This window comes from Delphinapterus leucas, chromosome 11, assembly GCF_059928025.1.
Source record: "Delphinapterus leucas isolate spDelLeu-1000000601 "Yukka" chromosome 11, BTC_Dleu_Yukka2, whole genome shotgun sequence".
NCBI classification, from domain to species: Eukaryota; Metazoa; Chordata; class Mammalia; order Artiodactyla; family Monodontidae; genus Delphinapterus; species Delphinapterus leucas.
The window spans coordinates 68,814,374-68,827,486 of record NC_143139.1 but is presented as its reverse complement, the minus strand read 5'-3'; positions in this window follow the sequence as shown (position 1 = coordinate 68,827,486).

Here is a 13,113-nt window from a genome sequence, read left to right as displayed (position 1 = left end):
CTTTTTAAAAACACAATTGATTAGAATGGTCTACTGTGTATTCCTTCCAAGATAAACATATCTTCTCTTTCTTTCATTATTATATGGAATTCCAATAAAAATAAAATTAAATGCATTAGGGAGATATCAAAAAAGTATTCACTGTAAAAAGCCATCAGTCCTTTGTTTCTAGTGATGTTCTCCACAACCTGCAAGTCATGAATTGATTCAATCTTGAATTGAGTCACAGAATCTTAAATATTTCAGCATTAAGTTTAGCAGAGAATGGCATTCTTCAACTCCACAACTAGGATGCCCTCAAGGAAAACAGAACAGTAGACTTTTGTAAAGGTTGTGTATGTATATTTTGCACATGGCAGTAATGTTAAGACTACAGATGTGAAAGAAGAAATATAAACTGTATACTTTCTTATTTGTTATAAACCAAAGTGAGGACTTCCCTAACTCGATTTATGAATTTGGCTCAATTTTGATTAATCATGAATTTTTATGATGTATCGTTTTAACTCAAAGCTCAAACAAGGACATGCTTTAATTTGGTAACATTTAAACTTTGTATCAAACCTCTTTAGTCAACCACATTTCACAAATATTTAATCATTTAGTATAAGATATAAATCAAGCTTATAGTTTTGAGACTGTTATGTGGAAAAAAGTTCAGTGTTTGAGTTAGATCTAAGTCAGTAGTAGAAATATTATTTGGTAGAGGAAATTTTAACTTAATGAAATCCTTTTGGTTGATTTGTATTCCTTATTCCCTATCACCTATTCTTAATTTCCTATTCTCTCACATTCAGACCCTCAAGTTTATGTTAAGTGGGGCTTATGGATAAAAGTGGGGAAAATAATAAGAAATGATTAGTGTGGGAATTAGAGATTAATTCATTCAGTATATACTTACCATCTATTATGTGTTAGGTGTTATCCTAAGGGCTCAAAAGTAAACAGAAACATATAACATTCTCTTGGACCTTATGTGCTAGTAAAAGTAACACATTTGAGTAAAGACCTGAAGCAAGTGAGGGGATGACGCATACTTCTTGGCATGATTCTACAGTGTCATGGAAAATAGAAAATGTACCTAAGAAAATGGGTATTGAAGTAATGGATCTGGCTAAAGGGATTATTGGCAGATTGTCAACAGTGACAAATGGTTTCTTTGAATTATAAACTGTAGACTGAATTGTGTCTTCCCAAAATTTATAGGTTGAAGCCTTAACCGCCTATGTGATTATGTTTGAAGATAGGGCCTTTAGGAGGTAACTTATTAGATGAGTCTGTAAGAGTGGGACTATAAAACTACAGGGTTGGTGGCCTTCCAAGAAAATCTCTCACTCTCTCAACCTCTCTCTCTCCTTCCCTCCCTCCCTCTCCCCTTCCCCCTCTCCCTCTCCACTTCCTCCTCTGCATGCACTCAGAGGAAAGGAGATATGAGAACAAAGCTGCTATCTACAAACCAGGAAAAGGGTACGCACCAGAAAGTAAACCTTGCCAGACCTTGATCTGGGACTTCCAGCCTCCAAAACTGTGAGAAAATAAATTTCTGCTGTTTAAGCTAAGCAGTCTATGGTATTTTGTTATGGCAGCCCAAGCAGACTCAGACACTGTATTATAAGGTATGGATATAGAGAGGTAGACTAAACGATGAATTATTCAATTTTTTTTCAAACAGAATTTAAAGAAAATGTAAAAGAACCAGGAGTTTCGGGGTTCAAAATAAAGATATTTCTCATACACTAATCTCTGGGTGAAGATACAACCAAGGATATGACTCTGAAGCCTTTGTTAAGACTTTAGGATGGTTTCACGTAGAACTTCGTAAATTCATTCAGGCAGACAGAAGGCCTTTTAAGAATACTGAGGATGTGCCTCACAGAGTCTCTATGTTAAGCAATGAAACTTCTAAGAATTATACTGGGTATAGTGTAGCACAGCTGCACAAGAAACCCAAGGTAGAGAAGGACTCATCTCAAGGAGATTTGCGGGAACGGCTTTTGTCTGATGTGGTGGATTACAAATTGATGAATACTAAAGCTCACAATGTCTATAAAGGAATTACATACTAGCTTGGATTGAAAAGTTTAGGAGCAGTACAAAATGAAAAGAGGCATTTGGACTCCTCAACTTCTATATGTAGGAGCTGATTAAGAAAACTACACAGCTAAAATCAAAGGGCAAGGAGAAATGACTTAGAAGAAAGAAGATTCCAGGAGATTCAGTCAAGATCTGTGGGGAATCAGTCCTAGAGAACATCACTGGGCTATAATTAAGGAAATGACACAGGTACCTCACTGCATTTCAGAAATGCTACGGATCCATGTTTGCTGAGTGCCGCTCTTTTCCCTTCTTTTTGAATGGAAGTCTCTATTACAACTATAATGTGCCTATTCAACCACATTTATTGGGTGTTTTGGGGGTAGCTAAGAGGTCTTCAGACTGACCAAAAAAAATAATAATAATGTGCCAAGGAATTGACCCTGAGGTGTTTTGTCTACTCCTCGATCTAGTTTAATTGATAAGATTCTGGATCTCAAGCCTGAGCCTGATGCTAAAATAAAATGAAGTTTTGGGTGGGTCTTTGGAGACAATGAATGTATTTTGCACTTAAGAAGAATATACATACTTTGTAGGCAGGGTTCACATTGTGGAACTTTAAAAAAAAAAGTGTGCAAATTAGTTGATATTCCTGCCTTTAAGAGGTTCTGTCTCTATCCCTTCCCCTTGAATAGAGGCAGGTTTGTACTGCCCAATAAACTACTTCCAAGGCTAAGTCACAAAAGACATGCAGCTTCTTCCTGGATCATTTGGTGCACTCACTCTCCAGATACTTCTTTCTGAGACACGCCCTCTTGGAAACCAGCCACCACACTGCCGGGAGCCCAAGCCACATGGAGAGCCCACATGGAGGGGCTCTGGTTGACAATCCAAGCTGCACCCTGCTTTTAAGTCACCCTATCCTAGGCACTAGAAATGTGGTTTCAAATGCTTCTTAATGAGTCCAGAAATCTTCAGTGGCCCCAGCCATTCAATCCTCCCGGCTAAGATTCAAGACATTGAAAAACAGAAACAAGTCACCTCAATTTTGCCTGACAGAATTTCTGACCCAGAGAACATGTAGTTTTTATTGTTTTACATCTCCAAACTGTGGATTACTGAATATATCAAATATGTTGAACAACACTACATGATCTTGCTTAATATTTTTAGACATATAAATTTATTTATTGAAAATCACCTGGGTGCTATCAGTGGTATATTATATATCTTGCCAATGCTATAAACAGTACGTATTTAAAAAAATATAACTCTATATTCCATAGCTTAGTATTGGGCCAAACTGGAACGCAAAAGGATTGAGTATAGCTGTTAAAGAATAATAAGAACTTAATTTTGAACATTAGATCAGGTCACTGAATTATATAGCACCCAACCCATTAATCTATATCCCACTTCTTTGAAAAAAAGGTGTCTATGCAGATATATCCATAGTAATCCCTTATGGAAATCAGAGGATTTGGTGAAGATGTGCCCACCAGAGGTGGCAGCAGGGCTGACCAGGAGGAAGGAGGGCTGGGGAAGTCAAGGGAGGCAGCATCACCAGGCAGCTGTCCAGCTAGCTATGAGACAGGTGGATAGACCCAAGCAGTCCTGACTTTGGTCTCTTACCATATACTGTACGATTTTTGGAGACTCCTAAGTTTTGTACTACCAGTGGTACTGCAGGTAACTTTGGTAGAAATAGGCTGTGGAGCTGTGTAGGCCCCCATAGGTATAAAAGGATAGGCCTTGGATCACAACATGGAACACACATGGGTTGCTGTAAGGTTGGTATGGGGCTGTGCAAATGGGTAGAGTAGAGGGGTTTTGTGCGTTCACCGAGGACAGCAAACCATTCCTCTCCTCTCCATGGACAGTAAAATAAAAGGATCATGTTTTTAGCAAGTGAATAAAATATTAGAAATGATTATTGAGCAAGGAACTCAATATATCTTAGACAAAAAACTTAAGGCATTAGATTGTCAGTTGATCTTTCTTCAAAGGTAATGACATGAGAAATAAGGAGATAATATGAGGGCAAGCTAGCTGTAATGAAATATCAAACTCTGAAATACTAGACAGTGAATGATTTGGTACACTTTTACTACTTTTAATGAAGTCTTAGAAGAGAGAAGTAATTCAACAAAGTGTTTTTTCACTTAAAGGAAACTTCCAACTCCAGCAATCAATTCCCCATATGAAAGGCTAAGTAAAATACAATTTGTTTTTATTAGTCCTGGAAACTGAACGATGCTTCTGTTTAATCTCAATTTTCAGAGTTTAACAGTATTGGATTGTTTTTCCTTCTCTATTGTGCACTAAACCAGGATTGAATATTACTTCTCAGTGGTCACACATGGATGGAAAATGAACACAACCATACAGTAGACAGAAGCCCAATGCTTCTTACATATTTGACAATTATGTATCAATTTTCTTTCTCAACTATATTTGCTTCTTCAGGAACAATCTTCAAAGAAGACCTTTCATTATTCAGCCTTCATTACACCCAAAATCTTCCATGCTTATTCGTAATAGTATTATCAAATATTTATAGAGCCTTTACTACATTCCAGAAGAAGACTAACTGAATTACAAGCAAAATTTTATTTGTGTCTGCCTAATAATTCTCTTAAATGAGTAATATTATTGTCTTTATTTTTTATTTATTTATTTTTTTTGCAGTACGCGGGCCTCTCACTGTTGTGGCCTCTCCCGTTGCAGAGCACAGGCTCCAGACGCGCAGGCTCAGCGGCCATGGCTCACAGGCCCAGCCGCTCCGCGGCATGTGGGATCTTCCCGGACCGGGGCACGAACCCGTGTCCCCTGCATCGGCAGGCGGACTCTCAACCACTGCGCCACCAGGGAAGCCCTATTGTCTTTATTTTAATAGATGAGGAGAGTGAGCACAGAGAGGTTAAACAATTTTCCCAAGTATTTAAAGCAGAAAATTCATCTCCAGTGCATACCCTCTTAACTACTACCCTACAGAGTTCAGTTACCTCTGCTTGTGTATGCATCTTCCTACATTATAGATTCATACAACATTGATCATATGTGCATGAAGTGTGACAACTTACATGCCACTGAAAGTTTTTATTTATTCAAATCATTCAGCCAGAATAAAGACCTAAGTCCAGTGTTACATACCTAATCCAAATTATTAGAACCATGAATGAATCCTTTCAATGATGGTAGAGAAATTTTAGGAAAAAGGACAAGAGTATATTTCTATTATGTCTATTTCATATTAGAATTTGTTCTCTTCTGTGTTAGCTGCAAACTTTGCTCTCATAAAAGAACATTTCCTGGAGAAGGAGAGTGGATTCCACGTATGTGTCTGAAATAAATTTTGAAGGGATTACAAAATAAATAGAAAACGGCAGAAGAACATGTACAATGGTTTCCATACTATGCCACTCAGAGCAGCTGGGCTCCTTGAATGTGAGGCCAGGGCTGCAACAAGGGAGCTAGCAGGCCTCTGGGTAGGCTGAGAAGGACTCTGAGTTGCCCCTACACTTTCAACCACCATACTTCTCTTTCACCTACTTTGTAGTTTCAGGGGATGTGGCCAGGGAAGAAAGAGTTATGAGTATGAAGGTATAAGTCCACTACCTACTCTGAAAGCAGAATAGCTAGCAGGTCCAGGATTGCAATTTATAAAAGTATAGAGCATCCCTTAATCTGCAAAGATACTCTCAACACACAGACTCATTTAGGAGATTCTGAGAAGGGATAGGTAGATAATAACCAGGATACAATTTGACAAGAGATCAGGGACTCTGGGAACGTGTGCCTACTCTTAATTGGGGGCTCTCTAGGGAAAAGCTCCCAGTGCCCTCTAGGGAAAAGCTCCCAGTACCAACCAGACCCCTCATTCTGGAAAGGAATAAAAGTGATTAAATGGTCCCTGGTCTCACCCTTCACTGAAAAACTCAGTTTTTAGCATCTGACAATTTCTCAGGGCCCAAGTCTGCAACTGAATTATCTTTCAGAAAGCTAAGCAACGAAAGGCTTGTACCTTTTTCAGAAATTATTTTTAAAAATATAATCGTAGAAGCAGTGTCTCCCTGAACAGCAAAGTTAGGGAAGTAAAAAAGAGAATAAATTTTTAAAAAAATTGTAGTCCTGGTGACAGGAAAAAAAAAGAAAAATACTTCCTCTTTCTTATCAGTAGTGAGGTCAAATTGTCAACAAAATGATTTTATTATACCCACTGCCAGTCTTACACTGTTTTCTCAGTTCACTCAGATGAAAATGCACAATTAAGGTCTTTTCCAAAGTCATTTAAAGGAAAACCTGAAGGGTAATGTTAAACTAATTTGTCATATTTGAAGATGAGCAGTTTAATGATGCTCCTAAATGCTTTCGATTCTTTTTTGAGAGGTAAGTGGGTGTTAAATTATACATAGAAATTGCTTCTCATCAAAGGAATATTTTATAAAAATCTTTTAAAAAGTTGGATACATTCTCATAATCAAATTTCATAAAAGAAAAATCTGACAAAGAATGATTTAAAATTTCTAGTTGTTGGAAAGAATAATATTTTATCAATTAATTTTTACCAGGCACAAAATCCAAAGAAAATACTTGAGATAATCTGGGGGAAAGTAATTTCATTCATTTGAGAGAAAAGCAATTTTTATATTTTATAAAATGATTACATAGAAATGCCAGTTATAAAGAAAGTTGGGTATTTTTTACACAAATTTTCAGGTAGCTAAAGGGAAAAATGAAATTTTAAGGCTAATCATCCTTGGGATTGACAGGATTTGGGAAGAAAACTGGACATATTTTCAAGCCAAATATTGTTCACGAGGATTATGGTGAAAATCCTAAATGTCTCAGAATTTGAAACTCAGTTTTCTCCTTTAATCACATTTATTTCTAAACTTCTAAGCTGAAAAAAATCTAAACTAATAAGCACTAAATTTACAAGGGCTATTTTCTGAAATAATTTTAATAAAGTGAGGTCACTTCTCCAGGTTTTGCTTGGAGGTTGGGATTTAAATGGGACAGTAAATTACTGGAATTAATGAAACAATAAATATGTGTTTTATGAAGTGCAAGAGTAGGGATCAGCTCTTTATCCTATTTTACCTGTTTGGTACAAATTCATTTCTACTTAATAGATAATTATTTTGTGCCACAGCTTGAGGTTTAAGAGACAAATAAGGTAGAATGCCTTTTAATAAGTGGTTTGCATTATCAATGGGGTAAATTGATTAAAGAAAAAAAGGCTCGTCCCTCTGTTATTATTAAAATAGGGATTTGAGGAGAAAAATATTCTGTAATGTATTCAAAGGAGGGTGCTAGGTGCCTTATCTCTGTTATTGCTAACTGCACAAAAATTCTGACTAGATTATATGAGTAGATGAGATTAGATTACATTTTGTAATTGAGAAAAGTGATTATTTTAGAGAGATTAAGTAACTTGCTTAAAATCACACAGTTTTGATGGAAAAAACTCTGACTTGAATCGAGGTAGATCCCATCCCACTCATGCTGCCATGCTGTGATCAAATCCCTGTGAACCTGGCTTCAGAAGCAGATAAGCCTGAACCCCTCAGGGGATTTAGGGGCAGGGCCTTCCAACTGTCAGACTTGAGGGTTGGCTGCAATTTGTAATACTATACCTGGCTTAAGTTTAAATTAAAAAAAAAAAAAAGAAAAAAAGAAATGTGGAAATAAGATAACCACAGAGCTTTATTGTCTCAATAGTCTGATGAATGCTAAAGAAATATGAGTTTGATTTTTTGTACATGTGTGGCAAAAACAAAAATTTCGTAAGAACATATGTAGGGATGCTTTTTAATGCAGACTGCTTTAAGGAGGAATGAGCTTTGGTTCTCTGAGTTGATCTGAACATCACACCTTCATATTGGCATGACTGACTTAATGAAAGAATGACATAAAGCTTATTTTTAACATTGTCTTTATAAATTAAAAATCAGTACAAATTTAGGTTGTCATAATGTATCATGACTAAGAGCTTAGGCTTTGTAGTCAGACAAACCAGAGTTCAAACCTCAGTTCTTAAGTGATTAGTAATCATTAGCAATTAACTAATTGCTAATGTACAAATAGCAATGTACTAATAGCAATAACTAATAGCAATGTACTAATAGCAATAACTAATAGCAATGTACAAAACAGGTACAAGTAACTTCCTTGTACCTGTTTTCTCATTTGTATAATTGGGGAATTATTAGCCATTCTATAGTGGGGCTTTTTGTGCAGATTTAATGATATATAAAGATCTTAGTCCATGCCTGAAAGATGCATTAATAAATTATTGTTATTGTTATTTTGTTACTATTACCGCTGGTTTTTTTTTTTTAGTTACTATTATTGTTGTTGTCATAAATATTCTAATACATGTAGTATTGTTGTATAGATCAGTCTTAATTATGAACTTGGGTAAAATAAAAAGACAGTTTATTCTGAAAACCTATAAAAGAGCATAGGAGTTAAATGGGGTTGAAAATCCACTTAAACATTAAAACTTTTTAATTGTGATTTATTATATATTGTCATATATTATTCAGAAAATATTAATATGAACAATTTAAATCTATTGAATTATAAAGTTAAAGCCAGCTACCTATTTTAGGCACAATTAAGACAGAATATTAAGCATGTTGGCAGAATTTGTGAGGAACTCATAGAAATATATATATATATATTTGGAGGAGAAGCTTTATGGTGCTAGTATTTTTTTAAGATCACCATTTTCATTCCTAGAAGGAAGTTTTCTACTTTTTAGAAGTAGAAATAATTTTGGAAATATATTTATTTTAGAAATAGAAAAGCTGTATAAAACAATTTGATTTTTTTTCTTTTCATCAGAATTTAAGGATTACAGAGGGACAAAATGGATAGAAATTAACATTTAATTAAATTTGACCTTTTGTTTATTTAATATGATTTGACCCTTATACCTTCATGGTATTTTTAATAAGTTTGCTTAAACCAAAGCATTGTAATATAAGAAAAATAAAGGTTTCCTCAATTGTCTGATCATAGATTCCAGAATTTACAAGGCTAAAAAGTCAGAAAAATAAATAAATAAAAGGACTGAGGTACTAGGGTTGGGAATGAGAAACTAAAGGCCATACTACATGAAACCATAGTATATGAGTGAAGAGGTAAGATGACCGGATTGAAGATACTAGTCAGACTTTGGAGTTTAAGATCCTGGAAGAAGCTCCAATTTATGTGTAAAGCAGAGCCTGTAAACAAAGTCACAGGGATAATGGAAATGGAGATCCGTGGATTCAGGTACATGGAACAACTTTGGAATCATAGTTGATCAATACTAATCTGGACATTCTGTTGTTAATGACAGAAAATGAGGATGAAAGAAAGATAACGGGTAAGTTCCCAAGACATTGACAAAGATGGAAGTGTCCTGGATATTGGTATATGGTTACAAGGAGAAGGAAGAGTGTCAAAAGTGCCAGACAGAGTTATCAAAAAAGCCATTTAGTTAACAAAATATGATAATCTATAAGTAATAGTTTGAATCAAAGAGATATTTGGCCACCTCATCTTGCCTCATTAATGAAAGGAATGAGAAAGGTAAATTTCCTTCATGGGAGCTGCTGGACGACTGGGAAGTTCAGTCGGTTGTACGGTGTGCAAAAATTAGTGTCCGTCAAGAACCTCAAGATTTGGAAACAAGATCTTTAAAGACATAATTAGTTAAATTAAAATGAAGTCATCCTGGATTAGAGTAGGCCCCAAATCCAAGGATTGGTGTCCTCATAAGAAATAGAAGGGACACACAGAAACATAGAGAAGAGAGCACCATGTGAAAACAGAGGCAGAGATCGGAGTGATGCTTCTACAAGCCTAGGAACAACAAAGATTGTTGGCAACCACCAGAAAGAGGCATGAAACAAATTCTCCAGCAGAGCCTCCAGAAGAACCCTGTTAACATCTTGATTTCGGACCTCTGGGCCTGTGAGAGAATAAAGTTCTGTTCATTTAAGCCATTCAGCTCATAATAATTTGTTGTGGCAACCCTCAGAGACTAGTACAGAGAGAAACTAGATTTCCAGCTATTTCAAGAAAAGATGAATTCATGGAAAAGTTAAGGATAGGCATCATAGCTAACACAGACACGGACAGTGACAGACTTGGCCTTAAAAGGGAGGAACTGATTTCTCCGAGTGTCATGACAAGAGGACTTCCCTGGTGGCTCAGTGGTTAAGAATCCGTCTGCCAATGCAGGGAACACGAGTTCGAGCCCTGGTCCGGGAAGATCCCACAGGCCGCGCAGCAACTAAGCCCGTGCGCCACAACTACTGAAGCTCGCGCACCTAGAGACTGTGCTCTGCAACAAGAGAAGCCACCGCAATGAGAAGCCCGGGCACTGCAACGAAGAGTAGACCCCGCTCGCCGCAACTAGAGAAAGCCCGTGCACAGCAACGAACACCCAACACAGCCATAAATAAATAAAATAAATAAATTTAAAGAAAAAAAGAGGAGGTAATGTTAAGGAAGATTCCTTGACCCAGATCATTAATTGTCCATAATAGGGAATTCAGTTTTAAGAGTCATAAAGAGCATGCAAAATAGACAGCATTGGAAAAGCTAATATAACCAATTAACCCCCACTGGAATATTTTAAATACTTTGTTTAAACTCCTTCTGAGGATCTGCAGGATCTAGCAGAACTCAGTGTTAGAGGTGGATTACGATCTTTGTTTTTCTGCAAATGAGTTGTGTGTATTTGGAAGTTCTTTACCATGCTTGAACCTCATTTTCCTTATTTATAAAATGAGAATAATATTAACCCTTTTATATAGTCATGAAGATTTATATAATGTGGCATATGTTGAGCCCCTCATATATTGCACTCCACATAATGAAGGTAGAGAAATTACCCTATAGGTTTGCTGGGATGTTGAATATATATAAAATACGTAGTAAGCACTCCATATATGATAGCTGTTATTTAATATTAGCTTTTCTTCTCCCCCTCTCAGGTCAGATGATTAATTACAAGCTCCAGGAGAGAAGGGTGGGCAGCTGTTCAGCCATAGCAGATGTGCCTATCCAGGAAGTCCATCTGAGTTTTGTGAACCCCCATCTGTAAAACGCTGGTTTCATGTGTTGGCACAGAAAACACTGAACGCAGAGTGTTAGAACACGTTATAACATCCACCCTTTTTGAGGTGTGGACAGTTCAGTGAAAATGTGCTTACATAAGAGTATATTATTAATAACATTCTTTTTTTATATAAATGTACTTATTTATTTTTGGCTGTGTTGGGTCTTTGTTGCTCTGTGCGGGCTTTCTCTAGTTGCAGTGAGCGGGGGCTACTCTTCGTTGCGGTGCACAGGCTTCTCATCGTCATGGCTTCTCTTGTTGTGGAGCACAGGCTCTAGGCACGCAGGCTTCAGTAGTTGTGGCACACGGGCTTAGTTGCTCCGCAGCATGTGGGATCCTCCTGGACCAGGGATCGAACCCGTGTCCCCTGCATTGGCAGGTGGATTCTTAACCACTGCGCCACCAGGGAAGCCCAATAACATATTCTTGGAACATTACTGTAGTTTGAATCACATTTTGGCATTGCAAAAGTGTGTATATACAAGTAATAACAGATCACTCATCATGGGAAACACTCAAAGCATTAACACTCATGCACTGTCTCTGATTTATATTGCTCTCAGATGTTCATACATGGTAAGTTAAAGAATGACTTTGACTAAAATAAATAATCTTGGATAAATGACTGATATCAGATTTGTCATTGCTTAACTATATTCTCTATTGATAAACATTATCTCTAGATTAGATAGAACAGTTAGTATCTACACTCTATTTTCTAATTTTTCTCTATTTTTGGACCAAAGAATGATGTTACGGTACTTTTACTGGAGCAAATATTCAAAAATACCTTGGACACTGAACAGTATCAAATTTATTTTTCCCATTTCTAGGATTTCCAATGCCTTTCATTTGCTTGTTCAAGAAACAATTGTGGGCAAGTACCATATTCCCCACAATGGTCTAGATGCAGAGGCTACAACTGCAAACCAGCAAATGACATCCCCATCCTCATGGAGATGACACTGGGTGGGGTGAGGGTAGGGAGTGCTGGCTGCGGAGACAAACCAAAACCAAAGAAACAAATAAATGTACACATGATGGGAATACAACAGATGATTACTAAAAGGTGCTGCTTAGGGGATGCCTCACTAAGGAGGTAATACGGGAGGTAAGATTTGAATTGTTCTAAAAAGTCTTATAGGAGGAGGAGAGCTGGAGGAAAGGTTTTTAGGCTGAAGATTTGAGAGCACGGAGACCTAGGGAAAAAGTATGGTTTGTGGGAAGAGCGAAAAGAAGGCCGACGAGGCAAGAGTGAGCAGCACAGCAGAGAGGTGGGCCAGTCAGGCTGCAGCCACATCATGTAGGCTCTCTAAGGCAAAAGTCTGCAGCGTAGATTTTATTCTAAAAGTTTGGCAGGGAAAAAATAGAGGATATTATGTAGGGGAATGCATGATTGATTTATGGCTTAAAAGATTAATCTGGCTGCTCTGTAGAGAAGAAATTGTAAGGGAACAAGCAGGACCAGCTACATAATTTGCAATGTACAATGCGAAATGAAAATCAGGATCCCTTGCTCAAAAACAAGTAAGAATTTCAAGCAAGTGACAGCAGAGCATTAAACCAAGGGTGGGGCCCTTCTGTGTTGGGGATCCTGTGTGATGAAACAGATTCCACTTTCATGAAGCCAGCTCTGAGTTCTCTTTCTCTCATTTTTTTTTTTTTCTTTTTCTTTCTCTATGTCTCCCATACCTTCTCTAATGGCTGGTCTACCCTACTTACTCATAGTTTCTACTTCCCATAATTAGGTTTGCCATGAGCGCAAATTCAAGTCTGATTTTATATTAAGTTTCAACTTGAGAAGTCACAAGCATCAACTTACAGTATAACCTCATTTTTCTTCTGAAATTCCCAAAGGGACAATACAGTACACTCCTCATCCTCTAACAGATAGTTCTATCATGCACTGATCCTCCCCTGTCAAGGGTAAGTAGGAGTATCATACAAGACAAAAATGA